Genomic DNA, 25114 nt, shown 5'->3' with positions numbered 1-25114 from the left:
TTTAATTCCTCTTACTATAACCAGGGGGGATTCCCTGGTGGCTCAGTGATAGTGAACTCACCTGCAAAGCAGAAGACGCAGGATTGATCCTTGGATCAGTCAGATCCCCTGGAGAAGGAAATGACAACCCACTCCAGTATTCTTGCTTGGGAAATCCCATGGACAGAGAAACCTGGAGGGCTACAGTCCATGGGGTTGCAAAGAGTTGGACGCAATAAACAATAACAATAATCAGGGCCCTCTCTTACTATAGTCTCTGTAATGTATTTGTTCTTAGGAGAAATCCCATTCTTTTCCTCTGGTTGCTGTTTGTATGGTCATGTCTATATACCTCAGGAGCCTGGACTTTTCTGTGGAAGCCATCAAAACAAATGCCTACCTCAGCACAAATGAATATGTTTAAAGACTCCAGTTTCCACATGGCCTAAAACATTTCTGAATGCAGGGAGGAAAGGGAGCAGGTTTCCCTTGGATGTATGACCGGATAAAAATCTATCAACTTGGTCCTTCTGGCAGCCGTGCGGATATTACCATGGTTTAAACTTCCTGGAACCTTCTGGAGCCTCACGGAGCGTCAGGGAAGATGGTCTTTAATCAGAACTCTTTTCCCAACCTTCCCCTGCACGTTTATCAAAAGCAACACCAGCAGTGAGATGATCAATCGCCCCAAACCGTTTTTAGACTCGTCTCTTCCTCAGAAGAAAGGGAAGAGTTGTTTCAATTCACACCACACACCGCTTTATGAAGATGATTTCAGTCATGATTTCCTATGTGCCTGTGTAAAAGAAAGAGTGGAAATAAAGAACGAAACCAATAAAGACCAAACCAAAAGCACATGTCCCAAAGGGGCGCGCACCAGGCGAACAATGGCTGCTCAACAGATGAGTCCACCGAAATGTAAAATATTCCACGACATCGTGGCAGCTTTGAAATGCTACACTTTCTGGTGCTCATCTGTTAATCATCTGAGGGGACTTTCTCAGCTCAGCAGAAGGGACGGCCTTCTCTTTCTAAGCTCACACCACTGACAGGGCGCACAGCTCAGCATTGAGGTGACAGGACAAAAAGATAGCCAGCAAACCACTGCATGAAGGAGAAAACAAAGAAAGAACCAGGGAAGGAGAGGGTGAGTGAGCTATTTGTACCCCTTTCACTTCCAAACGAAAATTCACTGAAGGTATTTTCCTGCATATAAGCTTTTCTTTGAGTTAGTTTCAAGATAAGTGATAAAACTATAATCATATTAATGATTAATGATGCCAGGAAAGCAAAGTGACATAATGAGAAGATTTAAGGTTCTACAAAAAAATAGTTAAAGATTCTCTTAGGAAATCCATCTACTTTAAGTAGTATCTTTGAAAGCAAAGAAACCATCAACAGCCCTAAATTTAAGACCATACATAAAACACCTCCCCCACTGCTATTTCTAGACAGGGTCATTCCAGATATCTAAGGGTTAGAAAAGACTGCTTTTGCAGAGAAGGCGATGGCACCCCACTCCAGTACTCTTGCCTGGAAAATCCCATGGACGGAGGAGCCTGGTGGGCTGCAGTCCGTGGGGTCGCTAAGAGTCAGACATGACTGAGTGACTTCACTTTCACTTTTCATTTTCATGCATTGGAGAAGGAAATGGCAACCCACTCCAGTGTTCTTGCCTGGAGAATCCCAGGGACGGGGGAGCCTGGTGGGCTGCCATCTATGGGGTCGCACAGAGTCGGACACAACTGAAGCGACTCAGCAGCAGCTTTCCAGAAAGTGATAGTAACCCCAACCAGAAAGAATATGTCAACCTCATACAATATGATACATTTTGGGACACGTGGCATGAGTGTGAGATAAACTAGGTGCATGCACCCACATGCGACCTGTGCATCCCTTTGTAAGCAACTAGATCTCTGGTGACATGGAGTACAAGTGTCCAAGAGGTTAGGCAGGGGACCCTGGGCTGTTACATTACCTCCAAGGAAGACCTTTCTCCTATTTGAGATGTGCGTGCTTAGTCGTGTCCGACTCCTTGCGACCCCATGGACTGTAGCCCACCAGACTCCTCTGTCTGTGGAATTCTTCAGGCAAGACTACAGGAGTGGGTTGCCATTTCATCTTCCAGGGGATCTTTCTGACCCAGGGATCGAACCCGCATCTCCTGCAGCTTCTGCATTGGCAGGCAGATTCTTTACCACCGTGCCACTCAGGAGGCCCTTTCTCCTATTTGACAGAGAGTGTCTAAGTATCCAAAGATGGATGAGGCTGCCCACAGGATGGTGAGGTTGCCACTGGCATGACTCAAGCAGCAGCTCGAAGGGTCTTGGTGGCCATATTGGGCCAAACCAGGAGTTCTCTAACTTTGCTGCACACAGAATTGCTGGGGGAGCTTTAAAGCCATTCCTACCTACTGGCTGCATCTACCCTGTATGAAACTCACGCATCTATATTCTCTTAAGTTTCCTAGATGTTAGAATTACCCAGGGGCTTGGTCAGAGCTCAAGAGCCCCAGCAAACAAATGTTTCTGAAAACTTCCCTGCACGCAGGCCACCTGGGCATGCTGTTGAAATGCAGATTCTTGGTGGGGTGAGTCTCAGGGAGAGTCTGGCTTTGCTAACCATTTTCCAGTGAGTCCCCACCTGCTGGTGTGGGAAGCACATTTGGAGCAGCGGGTCCCAGATGACTCAAATCCTCATCAATTCTGAGTTTCTCTGGGATTCAGCATCAAAGTGGGGAAAGAAATAGGGCACAGTGGTTAAGTAGGATGGTTGCAAGCTGAGGGCAAGCCATTTTTATCCGAAGCCTCGGTTTCTCCTTTTGAACCGAGAAGAGGCTTGGAAAGGACTCTAGGGCCTCCTCCAGCTCTCTCTCTCTGTAGGGGGAGGAAGGGCCCACAGTTTCTAGAATGCCCCAAAGAAGACTGGCTACAGGGTAGGTTGGGAGGCCTCTTGGGCTCCCGAGTTGTCCCTGTGCCCGTGTCCTTCATTGATCTGCACTGTTCCTTCAGAGGGATCAAGTCGGGAAGGCTGCAAGGAGGAAGAAGCAGGGCTGAGAGATGAGGGTGCAGACCTGAGTCAGGGTGAGGCTCAGTGTGAGCCCTGGTGGCAGCTTGAGGCCTTTGGGTGGGGGTCAAGGGGGCACCATGAGAGGAGCCTTTGAGCCCCATGGAGAGATAGGAGCAGGACCAAGGGAGACATTTGGACAAGACGAAATTTGCTTTGCTGCTGAATCAATAGTTGTCAGTATCTACCAGACATTCATTTCCATGAGAGGTTGACTGTTGTAGGGGAGAGAGGAGAGAATGAGAAAACCGTCCCCTCCCCACCTCCAGTGGAATCACCTTTTATCCTAGCAATTTAGTGCTGTCCCCAGCTCACAAAAGCCTCAGCAGCTAAGTGGACACATCCTTATTAGAAAACAGTTGCAGAAGTGTTTATGGCCCCAGAGCATGGCCCTGGGTCTCTACTCCCCCTTTAGCAGATTGCAGTTGGTTTCTCTATCACTACGGTGCCAAATTTCCCAGTTTTTTTGCAATTGAGGGATTTTAGGATTTGACACTTTCAGTGCTAAAATTAGGTGAGTCCTGGCAGCCCGGGACAACTCAGTCACCCTCTTCTCCAGAGCCCCTCAGACCACCTCTGACTTCAGCTATAGCTGTGGTGGACAGTTCCTATACAATCTCAAAGGCTGTTGCACCTCTCCTTTCTGTCATTAGGCCTTCTCTAAAGCCCCAGACGTCTAGAAGGGTTGTTACTGTTCAGTCCCTAAATCATGTACAGCTCTTTGCAACCCCATGGACTGCAGCACACCAGGTTCCCCTATTCTTCACTGTCTCCAAGAGTTTGCTCAAATTCATGTCCATTGAGTGGGTAATGCTATCTAACTGTCTCATCCTCTGCCACTCCCTTCTCCTTTTGCCTTCAATCTTTCCCAGCATGAAAGTGGGGAAGTAAATTCTTTGAATGGCTGAATGGTCCAGGGTTCCCTTCTTCGGAGAGACAGTTCTGAAGCACATTCTATGTGCTCTCTCAGAGGGCTGCAGTAAGGCAAGCACCGGTTGCCTGTGGCAGTAACTTCTTAGGAGAAAGGTACGGGGATGTTTCACCAACCTGCTGAATTTGCCCCACATGACCCGGGGGACTCTGGGAGCAAAGCTATCCTATGGAGATGGGAGAGTTTCCCAGCAATCACTTCTGTTTGTCCACACAAGTGGAAGGCAGCTTTTGGAGTGCAGCTTAGCTTCACCTTCCATCCCCCGACCTCCCTCCCCAGGGCTCAGCAGCATTTAAAATTCAGTCACGGTCATCAGCAAACCCCTCTGAGCAGAAACAATCCCATCGTTCTCTCCGACTTGCAAAGGTGTTTAAGATATCTAAATATTTTAAAGGTATCTACGAGGATTGCATTCTTTTCCTAGTGGTGACTTGATGAATAAATGATGCCCTAATTTCAGTTTAATTATTGTCTAATGCTCTCTAATTCATTTCAGATTGGTGTTTAACTTCTTTCCAACTTGACAACCTTTCAGGCAAAACTGATAAAAAAAAAAAAAAAACTGGAGCATCCTTTAAATAGGAATGGATTATTTGTCTCTAGATATCAACTAAAGAAAAATAGCTGTTCAAATCCCTAATATTTTTGGCACTTTGTAAATTTAAACTCCATCTAAAACACATCTTTAAAAAATATTTTAAGTCAGGGAGGGATTTTCGCTCAGAGTCTAAGATTTTTTTCTGCCAAGTTTGAGCATGGAGCCGATTTTTACGGTTGAATTATAAGCCCCTGAAAATAGGTTTATTATGGAAGTGTGAACACACAACTATAGCCCATAGCAACATGAATGGCCCTGTTATCATAATGCTTATATCCTCTCCTTTGTGCTGAATCGGCAAAGCAAGACACCTGCTTTGGCCTTTTTGCTAATACATGTCAGTGTCAGTTAACAGCTTGTGTCCCTCTTTAGAAGAATGCCCCCAAAGTTTTTCGTAATCCTGGCATTGCCAGGGACCCCTATGTCTCTATCTCAGGAATTAATTTATCATTTCCAGTAGGATACTTGGTGACATTAGAAATACATTCTCTGGTGGAAGGAAAACTGGAGGCTCTGGTTAAGGTTTGCTTTAGTTGTGGGTGTGCATTGCATGGGGTGCTTCCCTGGTGGCTCAGACAGTAAAGAATCTGCCTGCAATGCAGGAGACCCAGGTTTGATCCCTGGCTCAGCAAAACCCCCGGAAAAGGGCGTGGCAACTCACTCCAGTATTTTTGCCTGGAGATTTCCATGGATAGAGGAGCCTGGCAGACTACAGTCTATGGGGTTGTGAAGAGTTGGACACGACTGAGTGACTAACACTTTCTTTCATTGTGTGGATAGTTAACTGCTAACTATCAAGCAAGTTTCTCACTAGACAGAAGCGACAGGTGTTAATCCCCCAAGCATGTTTCTCAGAGCCAGGAAAGAGAGTGCGGTGCACTGCTTCCAAGAGGAATCTGTGTGCGATCCTGTTACTTGTCCAAAATTCAAACATTCTACATTCTTCAGGCATCTGAAGTTTTCTTGAAGAAGCCTACACGTCTATTTTCTGTAGTTGTTAAACTACCAAGTAGAACATTTGGAATTCTGTTGTATGAAATACAATTTCCATAACAGAATTAAAATTATACTCAGCTGTAGGGGAAATCGCCGTCATGATTGGCTGGCAAAGGCAATCCCCAGTTATAGGCGTCTGCTCTCAGAGGTTCAGTCTCTGGGTAAAAAATCATAAACACCAGAGCTGCCTTAAACTTGTGCATAATTAAACCATAGAGAGAAACGTTTGACATTTGTCAGCTCTACATAGCCCAATATCAGTAAGCCTTAACCCTACTACCTGGAGCCCTTGATTAGTTAAATCTTGGTTTCCGGCCTTCTCCTCCACCCCTCCCCAGCCTTCAGCTCAGAAATGCTTCCAAGAATAAGAACTCCTGGCCTTTACTGAATGCTTCCTGTGCGCTTTCCTTCCTTCTCAGCTGGTAAAGAATCCTCCTGCCATGCGGGAGACATAGGTTCGATCCCTGGGTTGGAAAGATCCCCTGGAGAAGAAAGGCTACCCACTCCAGTATTCTGGCCTGGAGAATTCCATGGACTGTATAGTCCCTGGGGTCACAAAAAGTCGGACACGACTGAGCGACTTTCTTTCTTTCTTTCACTGTATGTAGGCACTTTCTATGTATTAATACATAAAATCCTCTTAACAACCCTAGAAGTAGGTGCTATTATTATTTCCATTTCTACAGAGAAGGAAATAAGCTTAGCAGCCAAGCAGAAATACTCAAAACTTTGGCTTTGTCGACAGACAGACCGTCCCAGTTTGCATCTCAGCTCAACCAGGCAGGTCTCAAAGCTATCAGATAGCATCTTAACTCTACTAGGTAACAGCTATGTGACCTGAAGCAAGTAAGTTACTTAGGATTTCTGTGCTTCAACTGCCATGAAAACATTATTTCTCTAAAATGGGGATAACAGTGTGAAGTTAAATTTTCTTGAGATTAAAAATTTTCTTTTAATTAAACAAGAAAATTTTATATTCTAATTATGAAATACATTTTAAAATTCTTTTGCAGGTTATTGCACATGAGTTTAGGTTTTCATATTCTCCAAACATTATGACACACCTCTAATGGATCATGGTGTATCTGTGTGTATGCCCAGCATGGAAATGAGGAGTGGATGAGAGAGGAACCAAGAGCAAGATGGTATTTTTTCCTTTTGAAAGCAAGTGCTGCAAAGATTATATAAACCTGAAGTTGCCTGACAGTAAAGTCAAGATGGAGAGAAACAGAGGTAAGAAAGAAAAATAGCGACTCCCTCCCCAAAAAAAACAAGCCCCCAAATATTCATCCTAGCACCTTGATCCAGTCATGTACCTGCAGTTACATGACTTCACTTCCATGGTCCATAATTACCACCCTTCCCTGGCTAGTTTGAACTGTTTTTATTACCTGAAATAAAAAATTCACACTACAGGTGGAAGAAATTAACTGCATGCTGACCACCAATGTGTAGTCTCCAGACCAGTTGGAACCAGGTTGATAATTGAGATTTCTAAAACATCACCCTGTTACTTCACCATCAATCAATCAGAAGGATGTTCACAGGCTGATTTCATACTCTACAACTTCACCCCTAAGGTTGCCTTTAAAAACCCTTCCCTGAAAGCTGTTTGGGAGTTCAGGACTTTTGAGTATCAGCTAGCTGCCTGTCCTCCTTGCTTGGTCCCAAGTTGGGCACCTTGCAAAAAAAAAAAAATCTTCACCAAAAAATAATTCTAAAATAATATCCTACTTTATTTCCCCTTCGCTTTTCTCTTCCACAATTCAAGTCTAATCTGAGAGATAACATAGTATCTAGGCATCCATTCTTCTTTCCTCCCACCCATCCATTCCTCTTTTCACTTATTCATTCATTCAACAAACATCCACTGAGCATTTATTTAGAACCAGATGTGAAGGAACAAAGATGAATGCGCTCCTGCTCCTGGAAGAGTTATGGGCACACCTCCAAAACTGCAAACCCAGCCAAACAGCTACTATATTTTAGGAATGAACAATTAGAAAGGTAATTGTATGAATGGGGTGGTGTGACTGTGGAGGTAATTTCTTAATATCTATCTCTATGTATAATTTCTTAAAGGTTTCTTAAAATATTGTATGGATTATATTTTAAGTTTTAATAGAGTTCCCACCTTTTCCGTAAATCTCCTAAACAGAATGATGATGCATGTTTGAATGAAGGAATGAATTCTCAAACTTCAGACCCTCTCCCCATGCACACATTCTTTGCACCACCCTCAAAAGACTCCAGCCTGAAGTCAGGGGAGAAGAGTGAGCTCAGTATTTAAACAGCTTGAAAACCCCTGTTATCTTCTGCTGAAACAAGATGTGAATTTATCTCCTGCTGAAATGAAGGGATCCTTTCTCAAGAGCCCCTCATAGAAGCCTTTAAGTCACCTCCTATGAGTGTCCTTTAATCACAGATAGAGATTCATCATCACATAGATGTTATTTAAATGTGTGCCTAAAAAACTGAAGAGGACTTCCCTGGTAGTCTAGTGGCTGAGAGTCCACCTGCCAATGCAGGGGACACGGGTTCTATTCCTGGTCCTGGAAGATCCCCCGTGCTGTGGGCAACTAAGCCTATACACCACAACCAGTTTCTTCTTCAATTTTTAAAAAATGTTTATTTATTTGATTTTGACTGCACTGGGTCTTTGCTGCTGAACATGGGCTTTCTCAGTAGCAAAGACCCAATGCAGTCAAAATCAAATAAATAAATATATTTTCTTAAAAAAAATTGAAGAAGAAACTGGCCTGTCCAATTGATAAATTATTTTTCAGACAATCCTCTCTAGTTAGAGTACCTAAATCTTATCACAAAAGTGATCAAACATAATGTAAATTTATGAGGAATGCATCCTTGATTTGTTTTCATTTGAGATTATTGTGGGCTTATCTATTTATTTTGCAAATAAACTACGAAAACCTCTAATGTGCAGTATTATTTGGTAACATGATTGGGTTTAGAATTCACGTTGGACATAATAGGCTATCAAAGGAAACGTCGAATCAGAATCTTTTGTGTTGTGTGTGTGAAATGTTCAGAGTAATCACAAATGTGACGAAATCTAAATTGTATGTTTAGGAAGGAAATGGTGCTAAAAACTCTTGCTGGATGTTCAGATAATACAAGCAGCTTATAAGCCTTTCTGCTTTGTTCTCTGTGTTATAAATAATATCAGTGAACGTGAAGTCACTCAGTCGTGTCCGACTCTCTGAGACCCCAGGGACTGTAGCCTACCAGGCTCCTCTGTCCATGGGATTTTCCAGGCAATAGTACTGGAGTGGATTGCCATTTCCTTCTCCAAAGGATCTTCCCAACCCAGGGATTGAACCCGGGTCTCCTGCATTGTAGACAGACGCTTTACCATCTGAGCCACCAGGGAAGTCAAAAGTAATATCAGAAGCATCCCGAAATCATGGGTTATTTATAAAACACTGACAAAAGAATCTGATGTTTTTTTAAAAAAATGAAGTTATACTTTTCAGTCTTGTTCCGTATAGCCATCTTGCTGGTGCACATGCTTACAAGTTTTTATCAATATTTTAATTTTTCATAGTGACACAGTCAAATATATGATTACATTTCAACACAGTGATGCAAATCACAAGTTTTGGATGGTTGAGAGTAGGGAGAATTTTCATTTTGGTGGTGACCAAAGATGAGAGATGGGAGATACTTGGGTCACTTTAAAATTATTATTTATTTATTTATTTATTATTGACTTACAAGATTCTATTTGTTTCAGGTGTACAGCATAGCTCACAAACCACAGAAAGTTATTATATGATATTGGCTATATTCCCAGTGCTGTGCATTACATCCCTGTGACTTATTTCATTGTTATTAGGTTTTAGTGAGGCACTTTTTATAAAAACATTTTTAGAGAGAGGTGGAATAAAAGTTGGGGATTGTAAAAAAAGAAAAGAAAGAAAAGCTCCATTGCATTCCCCTTTCTCTCCCTACATCACCATCTTTCCCTGGCCCCCTCAAGAATTCTGGGCCCAAATCTTCCAACTGATAGCACGTCTCCAGCCTTCCAATCCCCGTATAAAAGGGACGAGAATCTTTTCTCCTTTGGCAGTTAGCCTCCAAGTATTTGCTCAAAGGGACAGTGTTGAGATCAAAATAGGAAGGAGATGTCACCTGGCAGCAGTTTCTATAATGCCATGAAATATTGATATTTTGACCTTGAGCAACCATGGCAGTCAAAGCCTCTAGAGAAGTGCTTCTCAAACTTGAATGTGCAGAAAAGTTCACCGGGGGTCTTGTTAAATGCAAACTCTGATTCAGGAGGTCACGACTGAGTGACTTCATTTTCACTTTTCATTTTCATGCACTGGAGAAGGAAATGGCAGCCCACTCCAGTGTTCTTCCCTGAAGAATCCCAGGGACGGGGGAGCCTGGTGGGCTGCCGTCTATGGGGTCGCACAGAGTCGGACACGACTGAAGCGACTTAGCAGCAGCAGCAGCAGGGTGGGACCTGAAGTTCTGCATTTGTAACAAGCTCTCAGGTGATGACGATGCTGTTGATCCTCAGACTGCACTCTGAACAGGGAGGTTCTAAAGAACCTAACTTGTTCTTGTTCAATTCTTCATTGAGAGAAGAATTGAGAGATGAAGAAAAGCGTGTGTGTGTTGGAATTGGCCTCCTAAGATTTGACCAGTTCTATGCCAGCCAGTACAGCCCCCTTGCTCTGATGAATAACCAAAATATTTTTGAGTCCTTGTGAAGTTCTGGGCTTCTTATAGTTATTTCAGGATATTACTGTTACTCAGATCCTTACTGTTATTGCAATCCCCAGTTTACAAATGAGGCACAGAGAAGTTAAGTCTCTTGTCTAAGGTCTCAGAGCTAGCAACAGAAGAAGGACTTTGGGGGCCCAGTCTGCCAGAATCTGTATTGCATGCTCTAAATCACAAGGCTATCCTTCCTCTGAAGATGGGTTACAAGCTCTTTCCATTCTCAGGCCCTTTGCATATGCTGTTCCTTCTGCTAAGATTGCCCTTCCCCACCTTTTGCCTGACTGCTTATCTCTGAGATTTCAGCTGATATGTCACTTCTTAGTAAGGCTTTATTGGACTTTGTCCTCAAGTTAAACAAGCCCAGCTTTCTGCTTTTTTACATAGCATTAATTTCCCTCAGGAGAATTGAAAATTTCTCACAATTTTCAATTATTTCATTATTAGTGGTAATCTGCTTTTATACCTATTTATTTCATAAAACTATAAGCTCTATGAAGCTGGGGACTGTTTATTTCGCCAGTCCCTAGTGCCATGCCTATTACAATGACCGTACTAGCACAATGTCCAGTATAGCCTGTCTTCTTATTAGACTGACTGAGGTGAGTGTGAGTGTGAAAGTCGCTCAGTCGTGTCCGACTCTTTGCAACCCTATGCGCTATACAGTCCATGGAATTCTCCAGGCTAGAATACTGGAGTGGACAGCCTTTCCCTTCTCCAGGGGAGCTTCCCAACACAGAGATCAAACCCAAGTCTAGCGCATTGCAGGTGGATTCTTTACCAGCTGAGCCACAAGGGAAGCCCAAGAATACTGGAGTGGGTAGCCTATCCCTTCTCCAGGGGATCTTCCCAACCCAGGAATCAAACTGGGGTCTCCTGCATTGCAGCCAGATTCTTTACCAACTGAGCTCTCAGGGAAGCTATCAGATTGACCTATAGAATGACTGATTTACTAAGTGAATGAATGAATGAATGAAATTTACATTCTGCAAATACCAGCTAAGCCACTAGGGGGCAAGTATATGCATCACACTTATAGATGGATGCAAACGTACCACATACGGTTGACATAAGCAAGAAAATAAATTCAAGCAGTATTATACTTTTCACATGTGCCACTGGCCATACAATAGGTGGAATAAGAAACTCCTTTAAATTACAGTAAAGAATGAGAATATGGCTTTCAAAAGCCCACTCATTTCTAACTTTCTGATACAGTCTGACCAGACATCAAAGAAAAGAGTCTGAAATGAATTTCAGATTTTTTGGAGCACACTTCTACTTTTCCTCTTCTTTGCTCAAGTCCTGCCCTAGACTTAGCAGTGTGCTCTTCTTCCCAAGGTGTGCAGGGAACTTGGGGAGCTGACACCCTCAGAGAAAGATGGATATGGTTCGTCATGGAGGTGTGGTCCGTGGAGGCTCCACAGTGAGTCACCAGGATGTCCAGCATGGTGAGAGAGAGGATCATTGTCATGGCTTGAGTTCCCTAGAAGCAGACCCTGATATGAGTATTCTGGGCAACTTGTCTGTTGAGAGATGAGACAGGGATAGGACAGCAACTCTCAAGTGGATATTACCCAGCCAGTGAGCACTGTGAGTGTCCAAAGCTTAATCCCAAGGGGAGACTCTGGGAAGCATTAGGGTCCTGCCTCAGTTATTTCACTCAAAGGATAAGGAGCTCAGACATTTACACCCTACTCCATTCAGGGGGAAGCTAATATGCAGGCTCTTCTAGCCTGCCTGAAGTGGCCCCAAGATCTCTGCCTTCTAGGATCTGTGAGTGGGCCCTTAAGCAGTACAGACATTGGCACACTCGAGGGTTAAGGCCCTAGGGAGCTTGGTAGGACACTGATGTTGCCCACCACAGCCATGCTGATTTATGACTTCTTCAAGAGGATGAATCTTGGAGCTGATGGGCCATGATTCTAACTCAGAATTTACATCTTTAGTTCCTAAAACCCCTGAGTACCTCCAATGCCCCCCAACACCACCAAGACAAAGGAAATACCATGGCCTAGAGCTGCCAGTATCCCAACTTCCACCATTAATGTGGTCATTTGTCATCATGAAGGAAGCCTGCTTTATCAACGCCACTGCCCCTTCATTTCCAAACTTTTGAGATGACATCTCTTCTAAGTGCAGATACGGTCTGCCATCCTGTGTGATCTTGGACTTGGATCTAACTTTTTCTGGCCCTTTATTGCCCTGTCCGTGGAAGGAAAGTGAGGGTACCCTTACTGTGTCCACTTCACAAGGATGTTATGAGAAGAGACGAGATAGTATCTGAAAACCACTTTGAGCTCTGGAGAAAAGTGCTCTTATGAGCTATATAAATATAAGTTATTACACAGTATTATTTTAACCTGGCCCAAGTTTAGATTAGTTGTATGAATCATTCATCAACCTTTACTTTGTATAATTAAAAACGTGTGGTTCTTAGAATCTTTGTTTGGGAGGCAAGTTAATGGGGCAGGACTGGGACTGGCAAACTCTTAGAAGTCAAAGACTTCTGGTCTAAAGACAGATGCGCTGATTGATGGGGAACGTTCTATTATCAGTTCTCCTTTGGCGGTATCCTCAGTCAACTTCTTTAGGAGTTTATGATTCATGCTTTTCTTTATTGGCCTTTTTCAGATGCCAACCCTCATGGTATTTCACAAGGTATTCATGAGTAGTCTCCAGTGTTTATTTCACCCCCAAGTGAAATCTATGCCATGTATCTGCTGCTGAGGCCGCCTATGTGCACTAATATGTCAATGTTGATTGATTCTGGGAGGATAATTGACAATAATTCACTCCTTTGGGAGGCACAGTGGCCTCCCCATTTGGGTTTCTCTCCAAATGTTCAAGTTCAGTTTAGTTCAGTTCAGTTCAAGCACCTAATTTAAAATGTACCCTTCCTTAATAGGAATTGCATTGACCACAGCAGTGCGTGAACAAAAAGCCGCAGCGGTGTGAGAATGAACGCACCGATATGACAGTTAATCCTACGAGCCCGTGTGCTTCTTGACAGCGGTGGCTATAGTTCCCTCATTTTTGTGTCTCCTTTGAAAGGTCCAGCACAACACCTGGCATTCAATGGGTGCTCAACAATGGTTAATTGAATGAGTGCATGCTAATAAAGAAAGGGAAAAAGAAATAAAAACACAATGAACCACTGAACCCAAGGATATCATTAGCTATGGTCTCCCCATGTGTTAGTTATTAGCTATTAGTGGTGTGGGTGGTCTGGGAGAGATGGACTAATTCTTCTGCTGGCCACAGTGGTGTCAAACAGTATATTAACTATGGGGAACAAGGGTGTTGACTGGATTTCTGCTGTGAACTAAATGTCCCCTAGTGACTCCCATGAATTAGATACATGCCCCAGGGGCCCAGGCTATTTCTGGCTTGTAACTGACACAGTGGAAGGATCTGGTGGAACAAAAGGATGTCAGGTAAGGTCTGCAGGGACCATCTGAGCCTGCGTAAACGCACCAGGAAGCAAATAGTTGACAAATCCCACCCAAGTCTCTAATGATTGGGTTATGGAATAATGTGCAGGAGGGTAACTGACAGTTTAGGAAGAGCTTAGAGGGAGCTGGCACCCACAGTTCTGCTATTTCCTTCCTTTGCAAGCTTCATCATGAAATTTCTGCTGTGGTCACGTGCACTTATGATTAAAGAGTTACTGACAACACGCTGGAACTCTATCACAAATAAACCAAAGTGAACAGATGGCTCAGTCCACTACAGATGAATCAATATCTGTAATGATCTCTAGCTATGTTTTTGTCCATGGATCATGTGGAATTTATCCACTTTTTAAACAATTCTATTTCCATTAATTTTTAACTTTAGCCATTTCTTCTTTGTTTTAGCATGGGAAACACACTGCCCACTTCCTCGATCCAAACTTCAACTGACCTGCACTATGTCTTTTTCTTTTATTTCAAGATTTAGGAGTTTTTGATTCCATCCTAAATTGTTAAGTGGCTCGTCTCTTAAAAGAAACCAGCAAGCTATTACAGGGTCTTTTAAACTTCTAGGACATCAGTTCACTTTTTCAGAAGAACATTTTGAAGAGATGGGATAAATGAAGTAGAAACATTCAGATTAAATTTCCTTTGAAATCCATGGGTCTTAAAATTAAGGGAAAGTGATTGGCAAAACATGTTTTGGTTTTTGCCGAAACTGAAATGTTTGAAAAATAGTTCAAGATGTTCTTCCACACCCCAACCAAATCCATCTGGGGCCATCCACTTTAGTTTAAATCTATTTCTTTGAATCTATTTCTATCCATCTGCTATGCAAAGAACATATCTCCTTATTGCAGCCAGAGGGCCACCAAATTTTTCTAATGGAGAAGAACATGTTGGTAAAAAGTAGATATACAGTCTCAGGTCTTGTGTTAGGCTTGTTATATCCTTTTCAGAAGAAGAAAGTTCTAGAGTAGATGGCTGTGAAAAGGCAGTTACTCCTAGACTATGAATCATGGCAGGAATGTGAGAACAGTTCCTTTGCTTATGTGTCTATCATCTATCAATCTATTCATATATTCAACCATTCATTCATTCAACAAGTATTATTGAGTGCCTCCTATATGCCAGGGATTGTAGGGATACAAAGGGAAGTAAAAGATTTCCCCTGATCCTAGGGAGGGACCATCTTCTAGGGATATTTTTGAAGTGTAATGTGTGAAAGGTGCCATGTCTGGGGCTGAGTAGGGTGCTAGTGGTAAAGAATCCATCTGCCAATGCGTGAGAAGTAAAGGACATGGGTTCGATCCCTGGGTCAGGAAGATCCCCTGGAGGAGGGCACAACAACCCACCCCAGTGTTCTTGCCTGGAGGATTCCATGCACAGAGAAGCCTAGCGGGCTACAGTCCATAGGATCACACAGAGTCGGACACGACTGAGCGACAGCACGCACAGAAGGCACAGAGACAAGAGGAGTAGACAGACCAGCCTGGGAAGAACAAGCGGAAAAACTTCGTGCAAGAAACCCAAAAGGTGAGGCAAGATGAAGATGAAAAGTGGAGAGTGGTTGGGAAACCGTGAAGCCTAAAGGAAGAGTATATCAGAGCATTAGTCGGAATATTAGTCATTCTAACAGGTAGACCAAGGAGAGGTTGGGGAAAGCCAAGTGGATGCTCATTGGCATGGAGGAGCATTTGGAGAAGCTATTCTTCTATTGAAGATCCTTTCTTTTCTTTTCAAAATTTGGTTGCTGGCTCTCCACCTGTCTTGGCAGCTTTCTGGTTGATGCAGTAAGTCAGAGTCACGAGCTGAGGCTAAGATCCACCTGGGCACATGTGGGCCCTCCCTTCTCTCTGGGTCTTGCCCAGACTAGGTGATCTGTAAGGCCCACCGGAGAATAACTACATAGTCCTGGTTCTCAACATGACACGAATTATAGACTCCCCTCCCCCATTCTTTCTTTTTTTTTTTTCCACTCTTTATTTCTTATTGGAGTACAGGTAGCTCAGTGGTAAAGGACCTGCCTGCTAATGCAGGAGACACAGGAGATGAAGGTTTGATCCCTGAGACTGGAAGATCCCCTAGAGAAGGAAATGGCAACCCACTTCAGTATTCTTGCCTGGGAAATCCCATGGACAGAGGAGCCTGGCGGGCTATAGTCCATGGGATCGCAAAGAGTCTAACATGACTGAGCATGCTTGCATTTTCCACACCCGCTTTTTGGGGCTTCCCAGGTGGCACTGGTGGTAAAGAACCTGTTTGTCAATGCTAGTGTCCTAAGAGACTCAGCTTTGATCCCTGGGTCAAGAAGATCCCCTGGAGAAGGGTATGGCAATCCACTCCAGTATTCTTGCCTGGAGAATCTCATGGACAGAGCAGCCTGGTGGACTCCAATCCATGGGGTCGCACAGAGACACAGCTGAAGCAATTTAGCACACACACACAGCAGATGAACAATGCTGTGATAATTGCAGGTGATCAGCAAAGGGACTCAGCCATACACAGGCATGTATCCATTCTCCCCCAAACCCCGCTCCCCTCCAGGCTGCCACATAACGTTGAGCAGAGTTCCACGTGCTACACAGTAGGTCCTTGTTTTCCCTCCCCTACTCTTTATTCTGATGCAGAGTTGGGAAAACTTGGTGCAGAAAGTCTGGTTGCACTTTGGAGTTCTGATGTCTCTGGGTGCGTCCATGTTAGCCTCTTCACAAAATAAAGCACCATGAAGGGTTTTCTCACTTCAGAGAACAGCCAGGGGCCCTGGAGACATGCCTGTCTTGCTGACTGACAAGCAGGCTTGGATGACACTGGGCTTTGACTATCGCTGTTTGGTTAGGGTTTTCTTCGGAATGTAGTACGAACGGCAGTTTCCTCATGTTGCACTGAAACTGCCAGTTAATTGTAGCTGTGCATTCAGCTAATGGCTGAAAAGCTAGCTGTCCTTTGCATACATGAAAATGGGGGTATAAGTAATTGGGTTTTTATGTGTGGCATAATATGTGGTTTGGAAGCCATTATAGGATTAGAGGCAATTTGGAGATTATCAGCCCCATGACATCACCTATGGGGGTTGAGACTGGCAGGTCCATGCTTTCTGTGATTCAGATGACAGGGATTGAAATATGTGTAGGTCAAGTTTTCTGCTCTCTTGCCCAAGATACAATATATGTAGGAGAATCTGGATGACCTTACAGCACATTGTTGCTTGACATTTTTCTGATAAACACAGCATTATACCTAAATTAGGAAAATATAAAAACAGTGCAGAACATGGTTGGACCTAAAGATTATCATACTTAGTGTAAAGTCGGAGAAGGAGAAATCGCATGACATCCCTTATACGGGGAATCGAAAAAGAAATACTACAAATGAACTTACTTACAAACGAAAGCAGACTCACAGACTTAGAGAATGAACTTATGGTTGCTGGGGGGAAGACATAGTTAGGGAACTGGGGATGGACGTGTACACGCTGCTATATTTAAAATGGATATCCAATGAGGTCCTACTGTGGAGCACAGGGGACTCTGCTCAAGGTCATGTGGCAGCCTGGATGGGAGAGGAGTTTGGGGGAGAATAGATACACGTATATGTATGGCTGAGTCTCTTTGCTGTCCACTGACTCTTTGCAGCCATTTGAACTATAGCCCGCCAGGCTCCACTATTTTTCAGGCAAGGATACTGGAGTGGGTTGCCATTTCCTCCCCCATGGGATCTTCCTGACCCAGGGACTGAACCCACATCTCTTGCACTGTAGGTAGTTTCTTTACCACTGAGCCCCCAGCAGGGGAAGCTCCCAGAAACTATCACAACATTGTTAATTGGCTATGTGTTAGTTGCTAAGTCCTGCCCGACTCTTTGCAACCCATGGACAATAGCCTGCCAGGCTCCTCTGTCCATGGAATTCTCCAAGCAAGAATACTGGGGTGGGTTGCCATTCCCTTCTCCAGCGGATCTTTCTGACTCAGGGGTCAAACCCAGGCCTCCTGCACTACTCTAATATAAAATAAGAAGTTTAAAAAAAAACAACGTAGGGTATACATTTAAAACTAGTCTTTCCCTTTTTCCAGTTCCACTTCTAAACAGCATAGAGGATTTGCCATTGTCGTTTCTACAATTTTATCTAAAGTGTCATGTGGAACTTCCGTTCCAATAATTGGTTTTTAGGAGTCTGAGCCTCTTCCTGATTTTCAGATTGAGAAGTGAGTGGGTCTCTAAAACCTTGGGGCTCCTTCCCTGCTTCAGTCTTTCTTTGGCTCCCTCTCCTCCTCAAGGCTTTGTTTTCTTCCCTCCTAGAACCTCTTTCTCCTCCCTGGGTCCTGCCCCTGGCCTCTGTCAATGTGTTGGAACAAGCTGGAAGAGGTTGACTCTTTCTAGGAGTTAGGAGATACACATGGAAGGGACTGGCAGAGGCCACTGTGGGGAGGTTTTCACTTTCTGTTCCAGGCTTCTTTAGTCTGTGCCCTTGGACCTGCTGCTTAGCTTCTCTTGGCCACAGGTGAGAATGAGAGTGGGAAGAAGAGTGTCACTTCCACCAGAATCCTTTTCTGACCCCACAGTCCTTCTAGATCTTTCCCCAGCTCCCTTGCTCATGCCTCTCCAGCACTTGTCTGCCTCATCGAGATGGGCTATTTATCATGTGTCTCATGCATGCAACAGTGAGCTCTGCAAGCATGGAGGATGTGTGATTGACATGTAGACACCTGGTAATAGACAATACATGGGTTAAAAGAAAGAGAAATGGTCCCTCCGGCACAGGACTTTGTGAGGCTGAAGGTGGGAACACGTGTAAGCTCCCAGGGCCCAGGTGTCACCTCCCAGGCATCGCATAAAAGTCAGTGTCCTTTGTTCAGCATTGTGCTCTGGGGGCTTCATCAAAGCTGCCGGCTGGTTTGTGTCCTCGCCAAGATTCCTCGAGGCTCTCTGCACGCTCAGAGACACATCGGGAGGGCTGGAAATGATACACGGTCACTGTCAAGTGTCAAGGAAGTAGTTCCAACTCACCAGGGCTCCCCCACACCCTCAGCCATCCCTGTGAGCAGAGACTTCTGCAGGGAGGTGGCTGGCCCCCCAGGAACCCACAGACTCAGCCCAGCAGGGACACCAAGCTCCAGACATGAGGGAGGGCAGAGGTCAGTCAGGAGTGTGCTAAAGTCAGAAATTATGTTGGATCTAGAAGCCACAAGAGATGTATTTAAAGTATATGAAATACAAAGACAGTCAATATAATAATTTTGTTTCTTTGCACCCTCAAATGTGTGTACTGAGATTCATACCTGCTACCTAGATTGGCATTTAGGAGCTGAAGCCATCCCTGGATAGGACTCAGATCTCTGTCCACTTAGAGATCACCCGCCAGTCCCTGGATGTGGAGTACGTGTGTGTGTGTGTGTGTGTGTGTGTGTGTGCGCGTGCACGCGTGCGTGCGTGCGTGTGCATATAGGCTTTGAGCAATGGGGAAGTCCACGTGTTTTCACTTTGTGCCCAAGTATCCCAGAGTCCCCCAAAGTCTGCTTTCAGATGTCATTAGCATTATCAGTTCTCAAATTTTCTTAAGAAGCACATTTCATGTGGTTCCCTAAATGTTAGGACTTCTTTTACCCCCAGACCCAGCAGAGGACTTTCAGAGGGTTTCCATTAAATGACCACAATGAAATGTGTCTCATGCCAAGCTTGAGAATCCCCACTTTAACAGGGCCTGCTCTCATGCTGTCTGTCAGCGAGGCCTCGGAACTACTCAAGTATGTCTCTAATTTGTGCTGCTCTCGGGAGAAGTATCAATAGTGAGAGATCACTTTCATAAGTGATATCATATCCTGATTGAGCATTGCCAGGGAGTCTTAGTCCACTTGGCGGTTGCATTGGCTTCAGATCCAATTACAGCTATAAAAGTGGTTTGCATTAGAAGTTCTGATTCTAGGATTTGATCATTATAAGTAGGATAAACCACCAAAAGAATGTGAATTGCCTTCACTAAAAGGATGTAATAACCCCGAGAATATCTTTCATATTTGAAATTCAGGAAATCCAGCATTGCTTTCCTCTCTGCAACTATCCCTTGAACACTAGTCACAGCAGCCAAGGTCTGCATTGGGTGGGTCTCTGGATCTTCTGGAGAAGGTCAAGGCAACCCACTCCAGTACTCTTGCATGGACAGAGGAGCCTGGTGGGCTAATGTCCACGGGGTCACAAGAGTTGGACATGACGTAGAGACTAAACTACTACCATCACCTCCAGATCCTCCAGCAAAAGGGATTTTAGTTCTTGGATAGCCAAAGGGCCTTCCTACAGGGCCTCTTGCAGAGCCGACCATGAGAACAGAGATTCAGAGATGCAGTAACCAAAGGCAATTGTCCTAGGCTTGTGCTAAGTGCCCAGAGATTTGAAATGGTCCCCTGTCCATCTTCCCCTCCAACTGAACTCTTCCCAAAGGCTGTAGTATTCCTGCCTAAAGCTACCCAACTGTGGAGGCATTTATGTCCTCCATGCTGGATATTAAAGAAATCAGTTGTCCCTAAAGGGCCCAGGCCACTTCAGAGTCTGTTGACAAATGTGACCTTCCATCCATTCCTCTCCCTGTTTCAGATCAATTTACTGACAAGCAACACACGCGCCCTTGCTGTTCTCTGAGCTGGAACCAGGGCTTAGAAAAGGCTCAAATGGCTCAGAAGCATGGGTGGGAGCCCCAGCTTTCCCTAGAGGTCCCTGGCTACCCAAGCACACCAGCCACCCCAGCTCTCTGTCAGCCTGACGACTGCTCATCCAATCCCTGCTCTGTTACTGTCCTGAAGATGCAGAGACGCCTGAGTCAGAAGATGGGAAGACAGAGCTGGCGGCCCTTGTCCTCCATATTTTCCACCTCCCTCCCCTCACTCCCAGCACCCCCTCCCTCCCCACTGTCATGCCCAGTAAGGACGACCCAGTCGTGGGACCTGGGAATGGGCCTCTCAGACTACTGACCAGGGTGAGCTACAGCCACGTGTCTTTGGCCGGGAAAGGTTTTTTGAGAAAGCAAAAGTATTTATATAAACAGTTCATGCTGGGAATTCGTTTACGGCGTAGAATTACTTCAAAGAGAAATCAATATATAGACCAGTAAAATGGTTTGCAGAAACTAGCAGTAGTGCCTCAACGGTTTGAAAGCAATTTTACTAGACATATTTGCGGCAAATTTTGGCATTTTACGAAAAGAACAACAGGTTTCATTCATTTGATTTTCCACAGCCCTGCAAATGCCCTTTCCTCCCTCCCTCTCCCCATTTTATCTCCCTCCCTCTCCCCCTCCCTTCTCCCCCGTCTCCCCTTCCTCCCTTTCCCTTCTCCCTTCCCTCCTTCCCTCCCTTCTTCCTTCTTTATTTCCTTCCTCCCCTCCTTCCTTCCTTTCTTCTTCCCTTCCACCTCTTTCTGTAACTTTCCTTACCACCCTGTCTTATTTTTTAAAGAAAGAAATTGCATCCTATCGTTTCCTTTCTAAGTAATGACATTATTTTAAAATCCAGAGTTGAGCTGCAAATGAAAATTCACTGTTGCCTTCTCCATAAGAGAACTTAAATGATTCTCCGATGTTAATTCAACTAAACAATTGCCAAGTACTTTTTCTTTTTACCTGCAGAACATCAATTGTTAGGAAACGATCCCATTCAGTATGTGTGTGTGTGTGTGTGTGTGTGTGTGTGTGTGTGTGTGTGTGACTTCCAAATTCACTAAGAGATTTGATTCTGAAGTTGGATCCACTGGTTCTTACATAGAATAATATAAAGATTAAGAAGCCACCCCAGCTACGGACCAGAGATTCAGCATCCAATAACCCGTGGAGTATGCACCTCTCAGTCTACTCGCAGGGTGATAAGCAACTCTCCTGGCTTGTGGAGCCGGGGGAATCCTGATCCTGATAACAGCACTCAGATGACAATGCAGGAACTCACAGGAGAGCCGGCGTCTCTTGCACTTAGCAGCTGTAATTCTGAGCACGTTATACAGACAAATCAGGCCCCCCACGTAATGTGCTTTCACCTCGCAGCAAGCTGCGTTTGAGTTCAGGGAGAGAAAAATGTGTATTAAGAGAGCAGGTTAAAAATCGACATTATCCCAGACTTTCATGAAATCAAAAATGATGGCCATGATGCTAAGTTATTATAATGTATTTATTACCAGGATTGCTTTCATATTTAACCAATTTGGCCCATCTCGAGACCTGTTTTAAAATGCACCACCTTGCCCACCTTTCCCATTTTCATATGAAAAACAGGAAAGCAAAAACTAATTTACTCAGAGAGACACAGAGGCTGTTTGCCCGTTTATCTCTTACAGACCACCCCTCAGTCCAATGTTGACAGTACATGATATTCCATTAATCTGCCTAATGAAAATTTAACCAGTGTTATAAACAAATAATTGGCTATTATCCTCTCAAAGATCCCGAATAAATTACTTCTGCTTATTTTCTCCCCCTCTCTCAGTGCTCAAAAGCTAGCCCTTTCTGATGGATGTCACCGGGAGAGGGAAGGGGAGCATCCATCCCATCTCATTCCGGTTTGGGGGCAACCGCGGTCATTGTCGTGGACAGATTATCCTGGGAACACGGGGATGGACCACAGTGAGGGGTGGGGGAGAGATGGCAGGAGGGACAGCCCCATCTGTGGGTGGCCAGCTTGGGCCATTTTAGGAACCACTTACTACATCTCAAATATCTCCGCACTCCCCGCCTCCCCGCCAACTTTCCCCCTATTCTTGTCTTTTCGCTCCCTTCCATTAGATGTCTCCTTCCTCCCTGTTCCTATCCTCTGAGTTCTCCCAAGAATCTTCATCTCCCTTCTCAGCTCAGCCACACGCCCAGCAGCCCATCCACCGAGACCTCTTACTGCTTCTCTGTTGTAATCTTCACAACACAGGTCTGCTCTCAAATGGAGTGCCCAGTGCCAAAACGGTTGGCACACACTATGCTGAATAAGTCAAGGAAACTATTTGGATATGGGACAGACTCTTTGTAGCATTATGTTGAATCAGGCAAATTGAAGGAATCTATTTCAAGTCATTATTGGTAAAAAGCAGCCGCACCTCCAGAGTCCCACGTTAAAATTAGAATGACTCAGCTAAGTGGCAGGGAATTGAAAAGAAGAATCTGGGCCTGTACTCAGGATATTGCATTGGTTTTCTGAATTTAATCATCTATCTTCTTGACTAGATCACAACTTTTCTTTAAAGGGATTATGCCTTGCTCATCTGTTTCATTGCCGTGTAATATGTAACAAAGTGAATGAATGAATGGATAAATGTAAACATTGAGGGCGTCTTTAAGAAAATTTCCTCTTAGGAGCAAAGGTAACAAAACTATTAGAACAATAGCTATAAATTAAAAAAATATATATAATAAGACTCTTTTCTTAAAAGCCCTTAGATTTCCCAATAACCACAATTCAAGTCCCACAGTTTATGCTGCAAACTGCAAAAATGAATTAAACACCATTTACCTTTTATTTTAAGTGCTTAGTGAAAAAAATCACTGTTCATTATGAAACAGTATAAAAGAGCAGAGAGTGATGATTCTCATGTTGTGGTTATCAATCTTTAGAATGCAAAGGTCATCTAGAAAGTTAATTATATGTAGATCCTCAGGCCCGCTCTCAGGTTTGGATACCATGGACTTAGGCATCTGCTACTGTAATAAGGAGATTCCGATGTAAGTGGTTGGTGGACAGCTTCTTAAGAAATGCTGCTCTAATGGGAGCTTAGCATATTTGGGAGTCACCTAGAGCTTCTTATTAGGCTGGGGCTTCCATAGACTATGAGCAAAAGGTTTACATCTTCGAGAAGGTCCCTGAACTTGGTCCTGGACTGGAGGAGGGGAAAGAGGGAGCTGTCATCTCCCACCCTAGCCCCAGTGGCCACTTCAGCCAGTGCAGCCTTCATGATGAGTCTTCACCTAGTGTTGTTCATTTCACCCAGGAACCAGTCCAGCTTGCAGGTGAGTCTGGCACTTAAGAGCAACGTTAGGACAGGAAATCCGGAATGAGAACTCAATCAATAGTTTCAATAATTTGGTACTTTCTTCCAAAGTGTAAGTTTCTAATAAATGCTTGCTCAGATTCACAAGTCCGTAAAACATTCATCCCAGTGGAAAGATACTACCCAGTGACCAACATGGCTGCTGATATGTTTCACATTCATCATCTCATTTGAGCTGTGCATTGACCCTCTGAAGATGTGATCAGAGTTCAGTTTTCTCATTCAACAGATGTGAGAGCTGAGGCCCAGAGCAGCTGATGAGAAGCTGCAGAAGGAGTTCTTAGTTGAGAGCACCATGATAGAGTCAGATGGAGATTACAGGGCAGATAGGGCATCAGGTTATCAGGATGGCCTTGGGAAGGATGGAATTGATGAGATCCCTTCCCAGACACTAAGTCAATGTGGATGGACATCAGTAGGCCCGTTGAGTTGGAAACTTTACCATCTACACTAATGGTGTGTTTCCAGGGATGGGACCTCACTCTGACATCCCAGCATTGAGGTCTCATCACTATTGCTGCTAAATTTGCAAAGCTGCCTCTCAGGGTGGTTAAGACAACATATGTAAAGCACGTGGCCTGATCCCCAGAAGGGGCTGGGTTGCTGATAGCTGCTATTATGGTAATTATTGTCCTGACCTCAGAAACATGTACTCTGCCCTCTGGGGTAGTCCAGCCAGGCCCAGTGTGAGGCAAAATTGCAAAGCAGGTGTGATCATCCCAGGGCAGAGGGCTTTCTGGTGCCCTCAGATCCCACAGCTGGCTTTATGGCCCCACAAGGCTGCACCAAACCCTGCTCTAATCACCAGCGAGGCCACTGTGGGAACTGGTCTCAAACAGGGAGAAGATTCCTAAAGAGAGGTTGGAGGTTACTTTATAAACTTCTGGAGATGCTATTGGATTGGAGAGTGACTAATGAACAGAACATTTATTTGGCTTGGTCTAGGCTCATAGGGTGGCCCTAGCGGTGAAGAACCCAGTTGCTATTGCAGGTGGTTGGGAGAGACATAGGTTCAATCCCTGGGTGGGTAAGAGCCCCTGCAGGGGGGCATGGCAACCCACTTCAGTCTTCTTGCCTGGAGAATTCCATGGACAGAAGAGCCTGGCAGGCTACAGTCCACAGGATCACACAGTCAGAAATGACTAAAGTGACTTAGCAGGCACATGCATGCAGGCTAACAGGAAAAATCTGAATTTCACCGGAAAATAGACAATTTTCTCCAGTGACCTCAAAAGCAAAGACGCCGAATAATTTGATTTCTGATAATCAGTTTTTAAAAATTAAATAAAATATAGCTTAAGTTAGAGAGGAAAAATATAATAATTCCCTCTG

This window comes from Capra hircus, chromosome 26, assembly GCF_001704415.2.
Source record: "Capra hircus breed San Clemente chromosome 26, ASM170441v1, whole genome shotgun sequence".
Lineage (NCBI taxonomy): Eukaryota > Metazoa > Chordata > Mammalia > Artiodactyla > Bovidae > Capra > Capra hircus.
This window is presented reverse-complemented; position numbering follows the sequence as displayed.